The sequence below is a fragment of the Miniopterus natalensis genome, chromosome 10 (assembly GCF_054644295.1).
Source record: "Miniopterus natalensis isolate mMinNat1 chromosome 10, mMinNat1.hap1, whole genome shotgun sequence".
Lineage (NCBI taxonomy): Eukaryota > Metazoa > Chordata > Mammalia > Chiroptera > Miniopteridae > Miniopterus > Miniopterus natalensis.
Genome location: NC_142090.1, coordinates 73,852,320 through 73,876,011, shown reverse-complemented (window position 1 = coordinate 73,876,011; position 23,692 = coordinate 73,852,320). Strand labels below are relative to the sequence as shown.

At 43.3% G+C, this 23,692-nt stretch overlaps 1 protein-coding gene across 3 annotated transcripts in view; it reads left to right on the top strand.

Moving 5' to 3' along the window:
- Positions 1-326: 326 nt before the first annotated feature.
- OSBPL3 (oxysterol binding protein like 3) overlaps positions 327-23,692 on the top strand; it is a 128,300-nt gene continuing 104,934 nt past the window's right edge. Inside the window, exons 1-2 of one of the 3 annotated variants that reach the window (XM_016217046.2) lie at positions 327-484; positions 11,009-11,142. The gene's annotated coding sequence lies outside the window, so the exon portion shown is untranslated. The remainder of the gene's footprint in view (positions 485-11,008; positions 11,143-23,692) is intronic. The other 2 variants (XM_087821210.1, XM_087821212.1) reach the window with 2 other exon arrangements.

Sequence of the window (23,692 nt, the reverse complement as noted above, 5' to 3'; positions counted from 1 at the left end):
CCCGGGGTCCCCACTCCCTCGGCTGCGTCACGGAATCCGCCCGCTTCTTCCAAGGGCATCGCCCCACCTCCTTTCCCGGAGCCGACTCCTGATTGGCGGGCGTGTGAGTCACTCTGCCGCCCTGCCGCCCGCCCCGCCCTCCGCACGTGGCCCCGCCCCAGGGCGGCGCGGGCTCCCCCTCCTCTCTCCCCGCCCTCGCGCTAATCGCCGGGCGACGAGTGCCGAGAAGTTCTGGGCAAAGTCCTGGGAACTGGCGGCGCGAGCGCGGCGTCCGCGAGCCTGGCCGGGCGAAGGGACACGAGCGCAAGGCAGTTAGTGCGCCCGCGAGTCGCGGTCCCCGCCCCAGTCTCCTGCAGCTGCCGCGGGAACTGTCAGCTGCGCATTGCGGGGGGGGACCGGAGAAGCCTCCTCCTGGGTCCGTGGACGAACCTCGAAGCCCGGCACCAGGGAGCTAGGTGGCGTCCCCGGGCGGCCGAGCGCGCAGGTAAGCGCCGGCCTCCCGCCTGGATGGTGATGGGGCGCGGTGGGGGCCCGGCGGCGGCGCGGGATCTGCTGGGCTGCGATTTCCGAGCGGGGGGTGGAGGGACCACCAGTCGCTGCAGGATCGGAAAGAACCGGCCGGTGGGGCCGCCTTGAGCCGGGGAGATGGTCTCGGAGCCGGCGCCAGCCTCTCTGGGTGTAGGGCTCGAGTGCTGCCCACCCTAGAGCTCCGTCCTTAGGGGGACCGTTTGGCTGCGATTGACGAGAAGGCGCCGAGCCCGGGGGCCTGGGTCGCGGCGCCGGAGGATGCGACGCAGAAGGGCTGTCCTGGGGTGCGGGGAGGCGCGCCGCGGGGGCCGGAGGCACAGGAAACCTGGTTAATTGGGCTGAGCGCGAAGCTTCACCACATCCGCGCGGTGGGGCGCGGCGAGGGGACCCGGGCGGCGCTGGCCTTGCAGGCGCCGGGCTCGCCGGCCACGCTCGCCCGGCCTGCACCGCTCCACGGTGCCCCGGCTGGGGGCTGGGGGCACTCGCTCCTTCGGGCTTCCCAGCGCCCTGGGCTTTGTCGTAGGTCGTACCGACATTTCTTAAGCCGCGGCGCGCGCCCTCCTTCCGTGATGAAACTTGCCAGCCACCTCTGCACGCTGGTGCGCTCCCTCCTCCCCAGGAGCTACCAGCCTCCTGGGTCCCGGCTCTGAGCTGAGGGGACTGCGAAGTTGTCGCGCGATGCGTCTGGGGTTGACGTACCCGAGGTTCCCCAGGTGTGGCACTGGCCCGCAGGGTTTGAGTACCGGGGTGGGGGCATTTAGGAACATTTAAAGCTGCAGATGCAAAAGAGATCCTTCCACAGACAGGTGAAAGTGTAGGGCTGACCTCTGGCCGTCCACGTTCCATTGCCAAGCATCACGCAAGGTGAGGTCCCCCTTCTGGCCAAAGCAGAGCAGTCAGGCAGGCCTCGGCTGAAACGTACCCAAGCTTAAAGCCCCCCCCCCCCAACCTGCTAGCACGGCACCCTGTTCCACGTTACTCCTAGCGCTCATTTCTCTCTGAAATTATCTCCTGGGGCTGGTTACTGTCTGCCTTCCCTCCACTAGAATGGAAGTTCCGGGAAAGCAGCGATCTTATCTGTCTTGTTCCCGATGCCTGACACACAGTAGGTGTGCAAGAAATAGTTACTGAATGTGTGCTGAAAACTTTTCTTTGAAATATGAGGAATGGTGATTTCATAGCTGGTTTTGATTTTCATGTTTATCTTTTTTTCCTATCGGGAAAATGAAATACCAATAACTACTATTGATTGAGCACCTACTAAGAACTGGGTATGTACTGGGAACTTTGTATAGATTACCTGGTTAAACATTACAGTAGTCTTATTACCTAGCAAAGTATTTCTAACCAGGTGGAGAACTGAGGCTCCATCAGATTAACCAATTTTCCCAAGATTATCCTGGCAGAACTAGAATTCCAGCTCCTTTTCTCTCTATTCTGGGCCTCATCCAAGAAACTGAAATGTATTTTCCACCATTACAGCCAGTAAACATTTAGCTTTATTTGTAAAAAAAAAAAACCCTGTTGCTTAGCCAAAAGAAGATTTGTTGTTTTCTCATTCAGATATAGTCCCAATAATAGTTAATAGTTATCTTCTAGGCCAGGTACTACAAGGCTGCCATAAGCCCATATTATCTCATTTAATCTTCACCGGTATTCTGAGGTCATCTCCATTTTACAGGTGAAGAAACTGCAGCCAGGCTTCAGGAACTTGCAGGGTCAACAGTAAATTGCTGAGCTAGATTTTGTTAATAGTCCTTCTGACTTTAAATCTTTAGCCCTTACGTTAAAAATGCCTTCCATGCATAACTAAGAGTTGTTTATAGTTCCCCGCAAATTCCTATCCCATGTACATTTTATTCATCAGCTTTTTAGCTCTCTCCTCTGGAAACTTCCTCCTTGACTTCCAGATTACTACTGTTCAGGCTACATTTATGCTCACCCCAACTCTTGTCTCTGTCTTCCTCAGTATATTTCACACCCATCCCTTCCCATTGCTCCTGCACTGTCTTAGCTCAGCGTCTCAGGGACTTCTGCACTGTGTCCTAACATTGCTGGCAGGTGGGTTCCTTCCACTACATAGAAATGTGTCCTGCTCCCGCTACTTAATTGGAGGTTACTTCATTATGGTAGAGTCCAATGACACAATATATTAAAACAAACTGAGGCTGGGCTACAGACTTTCTGCTGCCAATATCAAGTTTGTAGTTGCACTACTTTCTGAATTATTGAGGTTCTTAACTGCCATTGATTTTTGTGGTCGAGTTTATGGTTTGTGAGGCCTGGTAGTTGAGGGACTTTGATATAAGAGGAAAGGAAGTTCTCCTTTTACCTAAATTGAAATTTACTTTCACCTAAATCTAAAAAGAAATCCTTTGGGTTTTGCCTGCTGTGCTAAATGAACTCTGAACACAGTAACGCTTTGTGCTTCTTAAGGGAAGTGCTGGAAAACCAGCTAGTTCCTCTGTTCCCATGTGTGGAATGGAGAGGTAGAAACCACTATGGATTCCAAGAGCTCCTGCAGCAATTGTTTAGTAAAATAACTACATTTCAACTCTTTGTACTCTTGTAATGAAACCGAGGGCAAGAAGTTAGATAAGATTGACATGGTTACTTCCTAAAGTGCTAATAGCCAAACAGGGGACAGGAAGGAATTAAAGATCCCTTTTTTCTTCCACTTCTAGTTTTAGGGGTTGGTATGTTTTTGTCTGCATGGTCTTGAGAATCCAGTTTTATTTATAATGTGCCTCTCAGCAGTACTGTATTTTCTTAATTGTTAATTCCATTTCAGGAGTACTCCAGGGAGGGCTGGAGAGCTCTCCCACCTAGAATGCCCCCAGAAGTGTTGGGAGGTGGGACACTAAGGAATAATGAAGCCCTTAAGTTAAAAATGCCTTCCACTCATAACTCAGAGTTGTTTATAGTTCCCCGCGAATTCCTATCCCGTGTAAATATTATGCATCAGCTTTTTAGCTCTCTCCTCTGGAAACTTCCTCCTTGACTTCCAGATGACTACTGTTCAGGCCACATTTATGCTCACCCCAACTCTTGTTTCTGTCTTAGTGTATTTCACACCCATCCCTTCCCATTGCCCCTGCACTGTCTTAGCTCAGCATCTCAGGGACTTCTGCACTCTGTCCTAACATCGCTGACAGGTGGGTTTTCCTCCCTCGGTCTCTTCGCTTTACAGTCTGGTAAATTCTTTAAGTCCTGTCATTATATGCTAAAAATTCTTGAATGGCTTCTATAGTTAATAATAACAGCAGTGGCAGCTGCTGAACTTACTGCGCCAGGGACTGTCATAACTGCTGTTCATGAATTACTGCGTTTAATTCTCAGAGCAACACCCACACTGGCACTGTTACTGTACCCCAGACTCCAGACCAGGCTAGGAAAAGTTAAGTTTGCAACAACTTCACAACAAATACAAGGTGGAGTTGAGGCTCAAACCCCAGGTGCTTTCTCTCTCTCCTCACTTAGTGTAGACTGGTTAGCCTAAGGCAGCCTCTGGCAGCCTGGGCTCCAAGTGGCCTTCACCCCACCGCTCCCCAACCCTGTGCACTGGCGGCCTGCACTTGATTCAGCAACAGAGCATTTTGCCTTTGCTCATACACTCCTGTTGCCCAGAAAGCTCATTCACTGTGTCTCCCTGTGAAAACCCACGTCTTTCAAGGCTGAACTCATAAGCCACTTCCCCAGAATCGTCTCTCTGAACTCAGTCTCTCACAGCTTTTTTTAAATAAAAAAATTTATGAAAGTCCGTAGATTACTTTCTGACTACTGAGTAGTATGTCGGGGTTCTTTCTTTCCTTCGGCACTTTGGTCATTTCATACCCCACACCGGAGTGTTTCCTGGCTTATTTATTTATTCAAATGTACTGCCTTCCTTTCTAAATTGTAAATGCTTGGAGAGGGTCAGTATGCATTCGTCTTGTTTCTATCCCTCACAACACTAAGCCTGGTATCCTCTCCAGAGTAGGTGCTCAGTTAAAAAACAGAATCTGAAACAATTCTATTTGGTTATATTCTGTTAGAATATTCTGCAAAAAAAGGTAACTGGAGTGTGGCATTTTGTTTCCTACTTTTTGATCCACAATAACGGTAGTGCCTTCATCAATTTATGATGATGCAATAAAAATCATACTTATTTCAGTCAATGCAAAGTACCTGCTGCAGTTGTTTTCACCTTGGAGGTATTGCAAGGAGATCTCAAGCCCCTACACAAAACAAGCATTGTAGAGTAAAGATCTTGCATCTTACATGTACTATTTTTTCCCCTATATATATATGGTATAGTGTTATTTAAAATGTCTTAAAACTGTTATGGAATTTAAACTAAATTTTTGTCAATATTTTATTGATCAATGAATATTTTGTATTTTTAACCTGATTTACCAGATCCTCTATGAATCAGCTCCTCTTAGCTCATTGCTGTGTGTGTTTCAGTCACATTGAACTCATTTCAGCACCCTGTCTGTCTCCCCAGGCAGGTGCTCTGCCCTCCCAGTTTTTGTATAATCTTCTGTCCTTATAACTCCCCCCCCAAATTCACTTGGCTAACTCCCACTCATTCATCTGCTGTCCACTGGGGTGCTGTTGGCCATATATGGCTATTGAGCACACAAAATGTGGCTAATCTTTATTGAGATGTACAGTAAATGTAAAATACATACTGAGTTTCAAAGAGTTTGTACGAAAAAGAATGTAAAATTGTCTCAATAATTTTTTAATCATTTTTATGTTGAAATGATAATATTTTGGATGTATCATAATATATAATTAAAAATAATTTTATCTGTTTCCTTTTACTCTTTTTAATTGGCTACTTAAAGGAAATTAGAATTTCCTATATTAGGCCCCTATTACATTTTTGCTGGACAGTGCTGCTGTATACTTTTGTATATGGTTGGAGTTTTTCGTAATAAGTCAAAAATATCAAAGACATATCAAAAAATCTGGAATAAAATATTTTCTGTAAAGGATTTCTCTTATATGTAAAGACTGGGAGATATTGATTACTTCCAAGATGATCTTTTTTAGAAGCTGCTGCAGGGAGGCTGTAGTCTTCCAGTGTGATTCCTGGTCTTATTTCATCTATGTGAAAATTTAAGAAATTCTTCCATAATAAATGCAATTGCTGTTATAGCAATAACAAGAGGAAGTAGAAGAATTTCTCCTTTAGTTATTCATATGATTCGTTTGTCCTGTAGTTGGTGAAATATTTTCTTCATCTTGGAAAAATATAGAAAATGCAATGGTAATTTCATTGTTCTTAATCACATTGTTTATCCCCTTAAATTGAATTTTCCTTGGACTGGTTTTATAATCACCTTGAGTAAATCTGTTTGCTTGGGAGCCAGACAAAGATTGTTTCTAGACTCCCCATGACCCCTGGGATATGAGTGGAATATGGTTCTTAAATATTAACAATAATGTGTGAATTTTAAGCTGAGAAGCAAATTGCTTTCATATAAAATTTCTTTAGGTAAACATCATGTTCTAGATTTGCCGTGTTTACTCACAAAATAATAGCCAAGGTAATAAACCCAGTCCTCTGAGAGGTGTGGGCTGGACAAATAACCCCAGGGGATATTCTTTCTAGTCTGTGATTGCTGAGATCAGGAGAGAATGGGCCTGAACTGAAGAATCACTTGAATGTAAAGTAGAATAGAATTAAATTGCAACAAGCAGCCCAACAAGAGATCATCAGAGGATCTGTGACTGTCAGTATAAAATCAAGTTTCTTGTTTGATTACACTCTATGGATAAAATATTAAAACCTGTTTGTTTTTTCAGTATTCTGTGGGTCACTCTTCCCAATATAACATATCGCCATGTATGTATTAAAATGTAGTACTCTTATTAAAGATTCCCATACTTGTTTTCTGTCTTGATATCAAATGTAATACAAGAAATTTAAAGTTACAGTTTGAATCTTATAAAACAAATATTCTTCCCCAAATTATTTGTGGTGGGCAGTGATCTGCAATGTTTAGAAGCAAAAGTTAATATTTTTCTGATCTCACAGACATTATTAAACTTGAAGAAAATGCCTTCCTAGAACAAAAGCAAGCAGTAGGGTTTTTGTTCATACATTGAATAAGTACTTATGGAGCCCACACTATGTGCTAGGCACCAGGCTGGGTACAGGGCACGTGGAGGTGAATTAGACAGATGTGGAACCCCCCTTAAAGGAGCTTGCAGTTTAAAAGGGGATATAGATATTAAACAGTCACAGGGAATTCAGTTACCATGGGGATATGTGGCTCAAAGGGAATGAGTCTGCATTTTAATTGGGACCCTCGAGAGGAAAGTTCCATTTCACTATAGATCTAGATCTAGGAATGGTATGAATGGGAGGAGGAGAGAGTATGTGCCTGGGGAACCCCCAGAGGAGCATGACATGGGGGCCCTTTCCTTTTTGTTTCTGCTGATTGCAGGAGGTGAGGTGGACGTGAGCAGGAGGGAAGGGTTTAACTCGTCTTCTGAGATTTTCAGTCGATATTGTGCTACACGTAGGTTTATTTGCTATGGGAAAGGAAATCCGAAGTTGTGTTTTTAGTGCCTTAGGAACAAACTGAATGGGGTCTGACAACCTGTCCTCCAGCATAGCCATGAAAAGAGCTTAAAATAACTTGCTGGGGCCCTGATGGGTAGCTCAGTTGGTCAGAGCATCCTCCCGATCCGCCAAGGTTTCAGGTTCTGTCTCCAGTCAGGGCATATGCAAGATTCAACCAATGATGCATGAATACGTGAGACAACTCTCTCTCCCCCTCGCTCCCTCTCTCTTTCCCTCTCTCTCCCTACTCCCTCCCTCCCCTCCTCTCTCTCTCTCTAAAATCGATTAAGAAAAATCCACTTGCTGGCTTAATTTTGGTGTAGCTCAGTTGTCTGGCAGCTGAGATGAAGTGAGTTATGGGTATTTGAAGGCCTCAGAGAACATAGGGGAGACCCACTTGGGATTTTCTCACAGGTTCGGAGCTGCTTCAAGCAAATGTTTAGTGTATAGAGAATGAACTGAGGTGTCCTTTGGAGCTTGTTGGAGGCATCAGGGAATGGGGAGCCACCCTGCCTTTAAAGATGGCTGGGGGACAATGACAATATTTGCTCTTTGGTTGTCCAACATCCATTTACCCTTCCAGATTTCCATTTGAGGACGCTCCTTGCCTTGGTATACGGTCTGCTGGGGCCACAATGAGGGCCTCATTCTCCTCTGCCATGAGTGGCCCCGTGAGCCTCTTGCTGGAGTCTGGGCCCAATGCCAAGGGCCAGGGAGATTCTGCTGCCTAGGGTGTGTCCTGACCAGACCATCTGTTCCAACCACGTTGTTGTTGTGGTCTGGCTTCCAGTCCCCTGAAGCTGGGCCACTGCTGGCTTCTCCAGCCTCCCCTCAGTTCCTTAAACCGATACTACATTTCCTCTGGTTTTATTTGCCAGATTGGTTTCTGTTGCTTCTACCCAAAGAATCCCTGACTGTCAAAGGCCTAGAGAGGCTGAAGTAGCTTACCCGCCGTCACAAAGGGAACAAGGGGCAGAGCTGGGGCGGAGGCCGGCCATTCTGCCTCGACTGCCAGGCGTTGACCAGAGGGCCCTCCCGTGTGATGGGAAGCACCGGCCTGGGAGTCAGAACCCGAATGTGGCTCCAGTCTCAGCGGTGCCCCTACCTCTGTGGCTGTAGGAGCACAGAAAGAGTGATCGGAGATGCTCTTCCAGAGAAGTGGGCGTTCGTGCCAAGCCTTGAAGGACACATAAGATTGCGATGAAGGAAGGCAGTGGAAGGCTAGGTAGGAAGGACAGTGCAGGCAGGGAATGCAGGAAGAGCCAGCGCATAGCGTTTTAAGGAATGATGGACCCTTTAGTTTGTGGAGGACCTTAAAAAATTGATTTTAGAGAGAGAAACATCAATTTGTTGTTCCACTTATGTATATATTCATTGGTTGACTGAACACGCAACCGTGGCGTATGGTGATGATGCTCTAACCAACTGGCCAGAGCTGAGAAGGACTCTTTTAAATGGTAAATTGCCGGAATCGACGTGTCCATTGATGACAAAGTTGATCTGAATCTTTTCCTTTCCCATTTTGGCTTTGATGTAGTGGTGGTTTTCACTACACCTGTGTTCTGGCAACAAACCCATTACAAAGAAGCCAGCTCAGACATTTCTAACATTCATCACCCCGCAACTTCAAAAATCACCACTCACACAGGCAGAATATTTCTGCTAATGGCTGATATTTGCATGAGGCAAGAACAACTGAACATTTTCTCCAACAAGTAGCATTTGTTTTTCACACTTCTGGGTGTAATTATTAGAGTTTACAGACAAAGGCTGCGTGCCCAGGAGAACTCCGCCGTCATCCCAGTTTCGGTGTCACACTCAGGCCCCTTTTGGAAGTGCTTCTGGAGTGATGCGAGTCTATGCAGGCTGAGTGCACGGAGACCAGCGAGCACTCAGCACGCTCATCGAGCCTGGGCAGGGACAGCGGGTGTTGGACAGTCAGGTCATTACTGACTCCATCACCCAAGGCAGCTCTAGACATGACGTCAGCTTCATTAAGCCAAGAGAAGTGGCAGGTGACTGAAGACTCTTCAAGGCCTCAGATATTTCTGATTTTAGGTCATTCACATAGCCTGCGGGCATCTTCCCACACAATTCATTGTTTTCGGTTAGAACAGCAATACCCCAATTTTCTCTGACTTCAACCCTCAGTTCATATATCCTATCATACACCGAGGGGGAGAAAGAACTGTGGTGTTTGGGTCCTCTAGTAACATCTGCTCCGCCAGGGTTCCCAGGCTGGGGAACATGGCCAGGAGCCCCCAAGGGCATCACAAAAAGCTGGGGTCCAGGTGGATCCCTCCCGTGCTCCCTGCAGAGACCCACCTGCCCGAAGGCCCACAAAGCCCTCCACGCCCATGACTTTGGCCCCCGCTCTTAGTTGGTTTTTTGACTCGGGCTGACTTTGCCTATTGCGGTGGCGGATTGTTCGTCTTTATTTGGTCTCACCTCTTAGTAAATGATGGGCCAAAGGCTCTGTTTTCCAGAAGACGGTGAGTGGGGAATAAGGAAAGCAGAGGCGAACGAAGAAATGATTATTTGTTGGCAAATTCTGTGTGTGTGATTTATGAGCTGTGCTAAGAAGTAATATTCCTCGTACAACACACACACAGATCCTGCCTCTGTTCTTTAGAGAGACATCGTGCTTGTGTCAGAAGCCCTTTTACCTTTTACACAGGTACACAAACAGTATAAAACTTCACCCGAGCTTTTCAACGCGATCTTTCTCTAGACTACTGTTGTCTCAAGTTTGTTGTATGCGTGTCATTAGAAATAATACCAATAATGAGGTGTCGCCTGGCTGGCGGGGCTCAGGGGTTGAGCATCGACCTAGGATCCAGGAGATCGCCGTTCGATTCCCGGTCAGGGCACATGCCCGGGTTTCGATCCCCAGTCGGGGGCGTGCAGGAGGCAGCTGATCAATGACTCTCTCATCATTGATGTTTCTCTCTCTCTCTCCTTCTCCCTTCCTCTCTCTGAAATCAGTAAAGATATATTTAAAATAATAATAATGATGATGATGATGATATGGGAAAGAGGAAAAGAATAACAAGTGTGACCGAAACATGGTTCAGAAAAAGGACTGCCCAGACCGCATCATTCCGACCAGCTCATAGTCCTGACTTGTAATTCCTGTTTTTCTAGTCTTCCACCCCCGGCCAAAATAGCATTCCAATCTGTTTGTTACTTTCTGTGTGCCTCATTTGTTTCTTGATTAAGGGCCTGGAAGTCTCTTTTGTTCTCTGGCACCTGCAGGTCTTATTTGCATAGCGTGTGTATATAGGTGCAGATGGATGTTTATATAAGATAGCTGCTTTTCTGATCCACAGATTAAGACACCTTTGTCTGACAAATGCTGGGCCACCAGAAGAACAGGATGCTGGAATTTGGGACTTTGTAAAATGTGTGCTGTGTGATTCTGAGAGATGCCCCAATTTTCCTCCATTGCTAAGAACTTAACAGATTAGTCAGGCAAAATCACCATGTTCTGGGTAACTTCCCACCTTCCTTTTCCCTTAACGCCACTCCTAGCTCAGATCATTAGCAGTTGACTCTAATTCTTCCTTCTGCAAGGGAGAAAAATTCTTTGTTATCGTTACATGAGCCAAGAATGACTTGTTCCAGATTCTTGAAAAGTTTAATTGAAAGTTTGATTATTCAGATCTCTTGCTTGTTTTCATTGTTTCTACCTGCCTTCTGCAAATTTCACTATTAATCAGCACCTTTGCCTGAAGTCAGAGAAGATAAGGTCAAGGGTTGTAATGAAACCTGGACGGCATCTTTTTCTTTATCTCGTCTTGGAGGGGCTCCTTACTTGGTGATGTTTCTGTGCAGAACCAGCTTTGTACATTGACCAACATGAATTGTGATGGGTTATCTGTGAATTTCAGTTAATCATCTTTTTGTTATCTCCTTTTACAGCAGGACGTTGAAAGTTAGCTGCAAAGTCACCTCCTTCTGGTGGTTGCCAAGACTTCAGGTCTTTTCCATTTGCCTACTTCTTGAGTCCTATCGCTATCAAGTTAAAAATGAATTAATGCCAAGTTCAGAAGAGGGTAAGTGTTTGGATCTGTTCATCAGTCTCAGACTACCTGTTATTTCCATATTTCACAGCCCAATAGAAAAGACTTTTAAAATCTGTCTCCATTGGCACAGATCACTGAGTTTACTATACATTGATTTCATTTTGTCCATTTTGGTGTATATTTGAAGCACTGCTTGACTAGCTCAGTGACATCATTTCCCCCCCCTTAATCTCCAAAATATTTGTATCGGGGCTATGGTTGAGATTCACAAACACCATTTTTATTAGGTTTCTCATTCATTTACAAACTACATAAGCAGGGCGTGCCTTTGTATTATGAGAATATTTTTAGAAGACTAATGAGGTGGAGGGGTTTGTTTCATTTCCCTTGCTTTCCCTCTAGTCAGACACCTGCATTTGCCATTAATTACTACTTGCATGACATTCTCTCTTTCTTTGTCTGTTGTGCAGTGTTTTAAAATAATATTGAGAGGGAAGCTGGGTGCGGAGGCACATATCTGCATTGGAGTAAATAGTTTTTTTGGGAGCTGAATAGAAGGCTTATTTAAGAATAATGGCTATTTTGGTACCATTTTAAGAAGGTTTTGTTTCTTTTCATCTTTTTCTGCAATCATTGCTTGTTCCTTATACCTGATCTCCCTTGGTCACCTCCTTTTTTTTCTTAATCAAACAATTTTGAATACCCTTTGTGGCCTCTGCATTGTTTTAGGAATAGACAGTTGCTTTCTCTAGGATCCCTTTTTAGTAGTAGGCTCTTGGGTCAAACCAGTGCAAGGCAGTTGGGTTTGCAGGTGGCTAATGCTCACTATGGCATTTAAAAACATTTATTTTTGAAAGGTATTTTAAAAGAAGTATGTTCTCTTTCGGCAGTTCAGCCTATTGCTTTTCTTTTACTTTATGTAAACTTTTTATTGAAGTGTAACACACATGCAGGAAAGTATGCAAAGAAGAAATGTATAGTTTAATGAGCTTTCATAAAATGAACACGTGTGTAACCAGCATCCAGATAAAAAAATAGAAGCTTCCCTATGCCTACTCCAAAGGGGTCCCCTGATTTGTGACACCATCAGATTAGCTTTGCCTGTTTTTATAACTTAAATGACTCTCTGGGCCTGTGAGGTTCACTCATAATTTGGTGTGATGTTGGAGTTTGTCCATTCCCTTTGCTGTCCGAATTCCATTGTTTGAATTTCAACACTTGTTTTTCCACTCTACTGTTGACAAACATTTGGGTTTTTCCCATTTTAGGCTGTTACAATGAGTGCTGCTGTGAACATTCTGGGACATAGCTTCTGGTGAACGTGTGTGTCTTTATCAACTGTAGACCTAGGAGTAAAATTTCTGGGACACAGGATTGGCACATGTGTAACTTTTGTTGACTTACCCCGTTTTCCAAAGTGGTTGTGCCAGTTTCCTCCGGCAGTGTATGAGTTCTAATTCATCTACATCCACCCTTGACATTGCCCGTCTTTTTCATTTTGGCCATTCTGTTGGATGCTTAATGGTATCTTGTGATTTTAAAGTTGCATTTCCTTGATTACTAAAGAAGTCGATCACCTTCTCCTGAGTTTACTGGGTATTCGTACCTTGCTTTAAAAAAATACTTTCATCTTAGTTATGTTCTCCAGTCATTTAAGTCACAGCCACAATTTCAGTGTTGAACAACAGTAAATAAAAAAACTCAAAATAAGGATTTTATTAGCAAGTTGTGATATGAATATTTAGGCCAAAGAACAACTCTCCAAATCTTTGCTTTATTTTATTATCCCCACCACTAGATTTACAACATTGTTTTGGAAGTTTAAGGAACATATGCCGTTAAAATTCAGTCTTTATTTCTACTTCAGTCTTTCATCCCACATTAGTTGAGTGAATGTGTTGAACATCGTAAGGGATGCTAAGATGGAGAATTTGGTCTCGAACTTTAAGAAGTTCACATATGTACATGGCAGTGATGAAATAATGCTATTACAAAGCTCTAAAAATGTGCCCTGGGCACCCTGAGAAAGGAGGGATTAAGCCCTATGAGAAGAATACAGGAACATTTCATAAACATTGAGATGTCTTTGAACTTGACTGTCAAACATTTTTGTGACTGGAGGTGGAAGGAATGAGCATTTCCCAAACTGTGGCCCATTTTGGGGAATAGCAAGTAGTTCACAATGGCTGGATTATAGGATGTACAGAAGGATAGAGAAGAAAGTCAAAGGGTGTGAAATAAATTTTCTTAATACTCAAAGAGAGACTACCAATCAAAAAAGAACAAAAAAAAACTCATTAGAAAATGCAAATGAAAACACATGGAGACGCCATTTTTTTTTACTATCCTATTTGCTGAGATTTAACAACAATGCTTGATGAGAGATTATATTGACAAATGTGTGGAGAAATAGTCTCCATTCATGGCTGAAAGGAGAATAAGTTGCAATAAATCTCTATGGAAGACAATCTGTCAATGTTGTTCAAAATATATATACTTTTGACCCAGCAATTCTCTTTTAGAAATGTGCTGTATAAATAGCTTATGCAAGAGCAAGAGGCTATAATGGTAAAAGACCTGAAATAACCTAAGAGTGCGAGATGGTCCCTCCATTTGATGGCTTCCCTTGCAGCCAATGAAAAGAATGGGGGAAATTCCGCTCTATTGATACATCGGTATGAAACCAGCTCCAAGATACATTGTTAAACTGGAAAAAAGGTGTGAAACAGGGAATAGATGATAGCATTTGTGTAAAATTTGTTGGAAAATCCACATGTATCTCAAAATAAACATCAAATTTATTACATCAGTTGCTTCCTGAGAGGAAAATTAGGTGGTTGATGGAAGGGATGGGAAAGTTTTCACTGTGCACTCTTTTGCAACTTTTGAATTTTGAATCCCATAAATGTATTACCTAATCAAAATAAATAAAATTGCCCCTGCATCCAAAATGGGAAATAAAATCATAGAGAATTTTGAGTTACAGTCTAGTAGTTATACTTTTTCATAATCTGTTAGGGTTTATAAAGTTCTTTTAAGTTCATTCCCTCCTTTAATCTTCACAATATGCAACTGAGGAAGCAGTTTTTATTTGTTTTACAAATGAGAAAGCTGAGATTCTGGTCTATAAGCAATTTGTACAAAACCTTTCAGTGACTGATACTAGATTTGGGAGCATCAAGTGTATTGTTTAAGAAATAGCTTCATTGACTGTAATTTTATTAAAATGACATAAGGCAAAGTATTAGCCTATTTTTAGGCTTAACGAATATGTACCGAATAATAATGGTTGAAGTTTAGTGATTTCAGAAGTTTATTAGCTCTTCCTGTGTAAGATGAAGACTGAAAGTTCGGTCATAATCCAGCTGCCATGCACTACTTTAATAGGAGACATTTAAACCCAGGTTCTGAGCACCCTTTCTTGCAGGGACAGGAAATTAGAACCGGTTGGTATAATTTTCCCAGAAAGAAAGCCCAGGGAAGAGGTGCTTGGTTTGGGAAGATCAGGGCTAGCTCCCTGGCAGAGCTGACGAATGGTCGGCCCTCGGGAATTGGGCTGTAGGTGAGTCCCTGGAACCATTAGAGTCATGAAGCAAAAACCACTCCAGTGAAGGTTTCAATCTTTTCATCTTTTAAGGCAGTATTCCATTAGAAAAGGCCCAGAATTGTTTTAGGTGAGGTGGGGGAGGGGAAAGGGAATTGGGTGGGGAAATGTTTTAAATCTGAGAACCCCGATGACACTCTTATTTAATGGTTTGCAGGTTGTTAGGGCTGGGGAGTCCTGGAAATTACCTAACCACGATCTCCCGAGGGCTGATGTAATACACAGAGTGAAGACTGTTGTAGGATTTTGTCCACGACTCTACAATTCGTGCGCCTGGCATGAATTAACTTGAACTAGATGAAAAACTTTAGTACCAGGTCTCTTGAGGTGGCTCAGATGAGGCCTTTCTTAATCAGTAGAGCAACACCTAAAGTTTCATCCAATCTAATGTATTGTTTAAGGATGTTAAAAATTTTTTTCAGGCATGGAGGATTAGACCACACTGTCTGAGATTCCTGAAGTTTCAGTCCGCTACCGTGCATTATAGCGAGTGTCGGGGCAGGCACAAGGCAGACCAAGATAACCAGGTACCTGGTCATGGTAACTTGGCATGGGGCAGATCCTGAGCCCGTGGCCTCGGCTCTTCCAACCCTAAAATACAAGGTTGAACTACGTACATTTTGCTGAGCTTCTTAAATTCTTTTCCTTATTTCTGTTTAGATTTCTGATCTTAACCCAAATCAAGTATTAGTCTTGTTGAGTAGAGCTTTGCGTGTCACTCTGGTGCCTGGGTTCAGGTGCCCCTTGCCGATCGCATTCTGAGACGCGATCCGTGTCTGCGCTCCTTTCCCAGAGCTCGAACGGCCAGGAGGAGGCCCCTCCACCTTCGCCCCCGTCTTCCTTCTAGTTATTCTGTGAGATAATCCAGTTAAGAGCATCCCCAAGAAGTGTTATCAGTGGTACAGAAACTCTCTGTAGTCTCATTCATACTTGAATAAAATGATTCCCTTTTACGTTTTTTGTGGTTTTTTTAAGAAAGGAAACAGTTGAGGTCTCTCTGGAGGTGTTTTTTCATTCAAGCTGCAAGATGTGCCGTGGGTGTTTTGTCTGATTTCTGAGAGCTTTTGGAGCAGGTTTATGTCTAGAGTGTTTTGTTTTGTATTTGTTGAAACTAAAATTAATAAAGAGCTTTTCTTTCAAACCCTGAGGATAATTAACACAGGCTTCTCCCCTGTGGTGCTTTTTGTCAGCCCCTACGTGGAAGAAAACAGTGAAAGAAAATTTCCCTTTAAGCTTCAATTCTTACATCTTTTCTAGTAAACTAAGGAACTTGGAGGGAAAAGAACAAGACAGATCACTGTGTGTGTATGTGTGTTTGTGTGTGTGTGTATTTGTACACAATTATAAAGTTTAGGTAATAAACACTAATGGCCTGGCCTTTGTAAGCCAAATTTCTTTTCTGGCTCTATTTTTTTTTTCCATTTTTTTTTTCCCCACATTCATGGTCACGGCCTCTGTGTATATATTTAATATTACTGAGTGACCTTTTTGGTTTTCATTTACTTTTAATTTTTCCCCTTTTTTTTTTTTTTGGCCAGAAGGCATATGAAATTAAATATAAATCCTCTCTGTGCAATGGAAAAAGTAATTATGATCTACTTTTTACTTGAACAAGGAGTTGCTTTTATTTAAAGGCATTTTTATTTTCAAGAAACAAGATCACCTAAGGACCCACTTATGTAGGCCATTTAAAAAAGATTGTATAAGATTTTGATTGATTTCTTTGAGAGTCTGTTTCTACAATCCTAAAATTTCTTCATGTTTTCTCTTCCCCATTTTCTATTCCCTGAAACCATAATCATCAATCATTGGCGTTTGGAGAGACTCCTCTCCCCTCTCTTCCCTCCCCAACTTTTAAGATTTAATCTCTTAGCTACTTTCAAATGTGCAATACGGTATTTTTAACTGCAGTCATTATGCTGTACATTACACACCCAAGACATTTATTTTATAGCTGGAAGTTTGTACCTTTGAATCCTTTACCCACCCTCCACCCATATCCCCCACCTCTGGCAACCACCAATCTCCTCCCTGTATATATGAACTAGGTTTTTTTTCCCTTTTCTTTCTTTTAGATTCCATATATAAGTGAAGTCATATGGTATTTGTCATAGCTCAATTTTGAGAATGAAATGTATTTTAATAAATGCCGCCCTTATGATTAGTCAAAGTGTGTAACTTGACTTTCACCGGTTGGGCACTGACTTGAAACAGTGCCTTGTGGGGATCTGAGTTCCAAATTACACAACCACTTCAGTTCTGAGCAAACTTGTTCTGAATGGCCCTCTTTCTTTCCTTTTATCCCTGGCCAAGAAGTTGTACAAGTTTTGTGTGTTGAACTAAATTCTTTCTACTTTTGCCTTGGAGAGCTTTGATGAGTTGACATTATTATTATTATTATTATTATTATTATTATTATTATTATTATTGGGCAGCCTTGATCTCCAGACCAGTGACAAGGACTTAAATGAACATCGGTGCAGGCATTTTGATTCTTGAGAAATCCCCTTCACCAGCATACGTGTTTGTATGTGCCCATGTGTGTACATGTCAGGGTGGGTAAATATTTGTGCCTGGAGCCCCGATTGCATTACTAAATATTTTCTCCGGTGAGAAAAAGAAGCAGTGTGGTAAAGTTATGTTTCCTTAGGCGCTTTTGTGCAGGTATTTCGTGCCTTTATAGAATAAATACTTTTAATGGCCTGGCTTGGGAATCTAATCATCTATAATAGCATTTTTGTGGGGAAAAACAACTTGTAAATTCCAAGCAGGTGATTTTGACAAACATTCTTTTAAACATTAAAACACTGGAATGCTGGAGGCTGTTTAAATAGTCCAGGAAGGCCAGGCTTTCCAGTTGGGCTGTGTCCATGTCGAGAGAGTTTATCCATGTGATTATCATCCTTGTGAAGCCCAACACTTGCCAACTGTGGCATCTCTCAGTGGCTCTCTTTCCCTCTGTCCCACTTGACAGGCCTGGTCCTATATTCACCATTCAGTTTAATGACTTAGTTTCATAACATCAGAGCCTATTAGTGTGATGGATCACTAAGCTTCAGGAGAAAGAGGCAGTTTGCTCCTCTTGTTTGTTTGACGAGGTCACCCTCATTTTGATATATTAAGGAAGGTGATCCCTTGGAGTCTGAGAATGGGAGAGCTGGGAGGGGTAAGCTGAGACCTAGAAATGACCTGAGTGGCCACTGCCTACCCTCGGTTGTTGGCTTCCCCTGAAAGCGTAGCCTGAAGCAAGGAGTTGAGAGCAGGTAGAGTGAGGGAGCAGGGAGCAAGTCAGGGAGGGAGGAAGTGCCAGTATGAGAGTGTTATGAAGGCTGATACTATAAGCAGCTGGGGCTCGATTCTGCTCCCAGATTCTTCCTTTGGAAAGATAAGGAGACTGGCGCATTTATCCAACTGTCCCTGTAGCCTCCTGGTGAGGTTGTAACCTGGGCCATTAAAGCATGTTTCTGAGCTGCACTTGCCTTCAGGCTGAGTTGTGCCCAGTTGAGAGAATGTCCTGAATGTCCCAGTTCAGAGGACAAAGGAGACACCTGTGTTGCCGTTTCCTGCAGCGGGAGCTGGAAGCTTGAGTCTACCCTTCCTGGAACTCCCCACGATGGCCATGGCTGAGATCAGAGCTGGGCTGAGGGAGTATGACAAGGGACATCAGGATTATCTGCTGCCAACACCACCACCAATAATGAATGGATTACATAAAGCACGGCCAACTATATTATTGAATCAAAGACCGTTCATTGTAAGACCCAGTGTTAATTTATGTACCACTAAGAAAGAAAATGTACCACTAAGGACGAAAAATATGCTGCCAAGTAGATTGTGAAGGCCATTAAATGTGAGCCACACCTAATACTAGAGACGTTAAAATACGGGAAAAGTATTTTCTAGAATTGATAAAACACAGTATATAATAATACTACAAAGCTAAGCTGCAGGCAGATATGTTTTATCATGGAAAGAAATCCAGCATGTGTTATAAAGTGAAAACTGCAGAATGAACTACATACAACAATACGTAAAATATGATTCTCAGTGAGACTACCTGGCTTCAGTATTGGCCTAGCAGACAAACACCCAGATAAAGATGTAGAATTCAGGAGCCCAAGACATTTCATAGATGATTTGGGGATAATCTGCTGGAAGAAAGATGGGTCTTCCAGAGAACGGATAATAGGATCTTGGGTTTGGGAGAAGAGATCTTAAATGTCATCCAATCCAATACTTATCTGATTCTGTACTTTACACAACTTTGCCGCAAACAACATTTAGCCTCTGAAAGTTCTTTGGTGAGAAGGAATTCAGTACCATGTTATGAAATCCATTCCAGCTATGAGCTGTCAAATTGTTAGAAGGTGGTTGTTTTGAAATCCTCACCTTAAGGTGTGTTTGTTGAGTTTTAGAGAGAGGAAGTGGGGGGAGGGAGAGAGAGGAACATCGATTGGTTGCCTCGCGTATGTGCCCCCACTGGGGATGGAACGCGAAACCTAGGTATGTGCCCTGACCTGGAATGGAACCTGCCACCTTTTGATGTCTGGGACGACACCCCAACCAACTGAGCCACCCAGCCAGGGCTAGAAGGTTCTTTTTTTTAGTAATAAGGTAAATCTGCTTGTTTTTAACTTCTACCCATATGCTTTAGGTCTCCCTTCTGAAGTAGAATAAGTCTGATATCTTCAAATATTTGAAAATAGTTACCTTGCCCTTCTCCTATCCTGTGTCACCATAAAAAGTTATAAGAGCTCTGCTGGGCGTGGCTCAGCAGTTGAGCATCAACCTAGGATCCAGGAGATTGAGGTTCGATTCCCGGTCAAAGCACATTCCTGGGTTTCGGGGCTCGATCCCCAGCAGGGGGCATGCAGGAGCCAGCCGATCAATGACTCGCTCATCATTGATGTTTCTATCACTCTCTCTCCCTCTCTCTGAAATCAATAAATATATACTTAAAAAAAAAAAAGTTATGAGAAAATTTTTTTCATGTCATGAGAACATTCCAGATCCACTCAGCTGGCAGCCTTCAAATATGCCCTGCAGTACCATTAACTCCAGTCCCCATGACCTATTCATTTATTCATTTCACAAAGGGAAGTTCTGTGCTTCCTGACCCCCTTCCTCATCACTTCCCACCCCCAGCCACCACTCAGCTCTCTCTATCCCTGGGCTTGGTTTTGTTTGTTCCTTTGTGTTTTTTTTAGATTCCACATATGAGTGAGATCATGTTGTCTTTCTCTGTCTGACTTATTTTGTAGACAGCTCTAAGCCTCCCTAGAACTCAGCAGCCCAGCCGCCCGGGATACAGATTGTCTTCTTTGTTTAGCGATTTAAAGGTATGAATGGGGCAAGAACAAGGAGCGGTAAGGCTCATCCTACTTCTAGCCAAGCCAAACAGCAAGTCTTTATTGGGTTACTGCTGGGATCTGTGGGAAAGAGAAAGAACGACGCTCTTATCCTCACAAAGCTGATGAGATAGATGGAGTCCGCGCCTCTCTCTCTCTTCGCTCTCCCTCCCCACCCCACCTGCCCAAAGTATCTGATGAAGAGGGAAGGGAGCAGAGCAGGGGGGGAGAGATCAGTGCCACCTAGAGCAGGTAAGGCGGACCTGGAGCCTGGCCTCAAGAAATGGGCAGGACTCCTGTGCTTGTGTGGCCTTTTGTTACTTAACAGTTCAAAAGTCCAAAAGCTGTTCTATGACCCCCTTGTTAAGCTAATCAAGTAGCTAAGCTTCGCTTATTTAACCAAAGAAGATATTTGGACTGAAAAAAATAACAGATAATACTTTTCTCATAATGACTCATGTCTTGGAGGCAGTATTTTACCCACCCACATTTTGAAGTAATTGAAACTTACCCCTTTAAGAACTGGCAGTTGTTAAAAATGACCGGAAATTACCCTCCACTGAAAGGTAGAGTCCATATACCCTCCTCTTGAATATGAGTTGGCTTGTGACTGCTTCAACCACTAGAATGTGGCAGAAAGGACACTGTAGGACTTCCAACACCAGGTCGTCAAAGGCCATGCAGCTCCTGCCTACTTCTCTTGGAGTCCGAGTTCTGGGAAGCCAGCTGCCACATAGAAATGTGACTGCTCTTGAGATTTCCGTGCTGCAGAAACCACAGCTGAGCTGCAGCCACCAGCTAGCATCACCTACCAGCTTCACGAGGGAGCCATCTCAACACCCATCCAGTTGGGTCTTCAGAGGATCCCAGCCCCACCTGGCATCTGATTGCAGGCCCCTGAGAGACCCTGAACCAGAGCCGCCCAGCCAAGCCTTTCCCAAGCTCTGGACCCCTCCCCCTAATTAAGAGCCAAATGAAATAGTTGTTTAAAGTTACTAATGTAACTTGTTACATAGCAATAGGAACAAGCACTAAGAAATAAAATATTTTAAACCAACTCTCATGCATCTCTCGAAAATATATTAACTACATTTTTGAACAGAGTGTAGACATAATTTGAACCTCTTACGAACGGTGAGCATCTCATATCTCACATTGTGATTAATATAGTCGTGTCGCTGAGATACACAGTGAGTTGCAAAGACCCTCGAGACTGCTCGGCTTTCAGCCTTGTGCGTACTTCTAGTTTTTTGCTGCCTATTATCTTTGCCCCGTGTCTGAGTGTGCCACTTTCAACACGTTAAACCACATTTGGAATTATTGTGTTCAAATTCACAATACGTTTTATGAGAGCGGTCTTAGAAAGAATTGAGTGAGTGCTTGCTTTGTGCCGGGCATTGTTCTAGGTGCCAGATGGGATGCTAAGCTTCCAGAGAGCAGCGATTGAAACTGATGTGGCCCCGGTTCCTAGAATCGTACCTGGTGCTCACCAAGCCCTTGTTGAACGAGTAGATACAGGACACTGCGATAGGTGCACAGAGCATGGCCTCACCTTGGGTTCTGTCCTCTGGGGAGTGACGGGTGGAGAAGGGGCTGGAAGCCATCCGGTGGGAGAATTAAATGGTGACGTTCAGCCTGGAAAAAAGAAGAGTTTTTTGAAGGAGGGAAAGATTGTCATGTGGAAGAGAAATGGTGCTAGATTCGAATTAAAGTGGATTTTCTTTTGTGTCCCTACTATCAAGTAATGCCTTAGATGGAGTTTGTCAGATACTCAGCGTGGCTATTTTGGCTTAAGAATTTACTTGCTCAAATACAAGAAAAAAGCTAATCATGGAATTCATCAGGGGAAAAAAGCCAGACTTTGACTCATTGTGCCAGAATTAAATTGCTTCATGTTTTATGGTTTGTAAAATATTTTCGACAACAGTGTAGATGTTGATCGTGTAGTAATTTAAGATGTCAGTATTAAAGAGAGTGAGACGGGTTATGTACCCTGCCAAATGAGGGCATTACCAATGGCGTTTTGTGGTACAAACCTTTGGATGAAATGGAGCATACAGAAGGGCCATTGGCATGCCTTCTCTTCGGGGTCTTCCTCCGTGTCAACTTAGCAGTGCCCCTGAGGAATAAAATAAGGTCAGTGGAGACACACCAATTGCATAGAAGATATTTCTTCAAGTTTCTGCTTCCAGCATTTCCCTGGTTTTTCTTCCCACCACAACCTGCTGGGTTCAGGCAGTAATTACCATTGCTTGCCTGAATTACTATGATAGCTCCTACCTAGCCTGCTCTCCCCACCCAACGCATCCCGTACGCAGTTACTAAATCAGAGCTCCCGGAGCATCTCTCTGAGGCGTCACCCTCTCTGTGCAAAGAACTGCAGTGACTCATCACAGCCCAGAGCTTGCAAGTTGAGCTCCTACAGCCCTACGTCCCATAAGATGGGTCAAGGCGTTCCCACCACAAAAATCAAATGATACTATCTATTCTCAAATTGCAAAAAGAAAGAAAAATAGATATAATACATACTTTTCCTCCATTTCAAGCTTCTCACCCTTCACATTTTCATAACTTTGGCACCAAGTCCCACGCTATATTATATTAACATCTACTAGAAGAGATAGCTAATCTCAGGTAAAATAATATAATTAGTTACTTGAAGTGTAACACATCACTACATGAAGTTCTTCTACATGCAAATCTTTTGAACAAATGACACGAAAATAAAGTCAGCTCTGCAGCGGGGGCACTGGAGGCCCCCTCCAGTTCTGACTCAACCTTCCTTTCCAGCTCTCTCTCTCACACTTTACTCCGCTCGTCCTAAATGCCAAGCACACGGGACCAGCTTCGTCGCGCTTTGTATGCACACCGACCTCTAAGGACACAAGGCCGTGCCTTGCTCACATGTCTCTGTGTGACATAACACAGAAAGGATAAGTGTTGTTCCATAGGCCCTGTTAAGAACAGGACCTTTGCCTTCTGCATCTTGAGGTTTCTGGAACCTTTTGCATAATGTTAGCACATGGTCTGTGGCCGTTAGAGGTTTTGAAAGAAGGTAGTTTGGTTTTTTTTGGAAATTGTGAGAGGAAAACTTAACCCTAAATATAGTCTGTATTCAGCTTCCTTTGAAAATTCACACAAATTCTAACTTGAACCGAGCTTCAAGTTCATCTTTTACTGAAACTGGTAGCTTAAGGTCCCTTTATTATAAAGTTGATTGACGTTGTATTTTAGGGGAGTAATTAAAAGGATTGTATTGGAGATACTAAAATTCACTTTTCAATCAGGAGAAACCTAAGAATGAATTAGGTGGTGATTATAAAAAAGAGATTCCCCCCTTGAGAATATACATACCTTTTTTTTTTTTTTTTTTTTTGTCTTTCCCTCTGTTTTATTAAAGTAATTCTTACTCATTACAAAATAAGTATCAGAAAACACGAAATAGAATTTTTTAGAGGGCAAATTAAATTTTGGTGTTTGGATTTCTTTTTCTGGGCACATAGAGACTTACAATAACACAAGAACGGGATCGCCCTATAAATACAGTTTTGTAACTTTTTACAAAACCTGATCTATCTTGAACAAGTGTCCATGTCAGCCAACAGAGCCTGGTTACTCTTTTTAAATT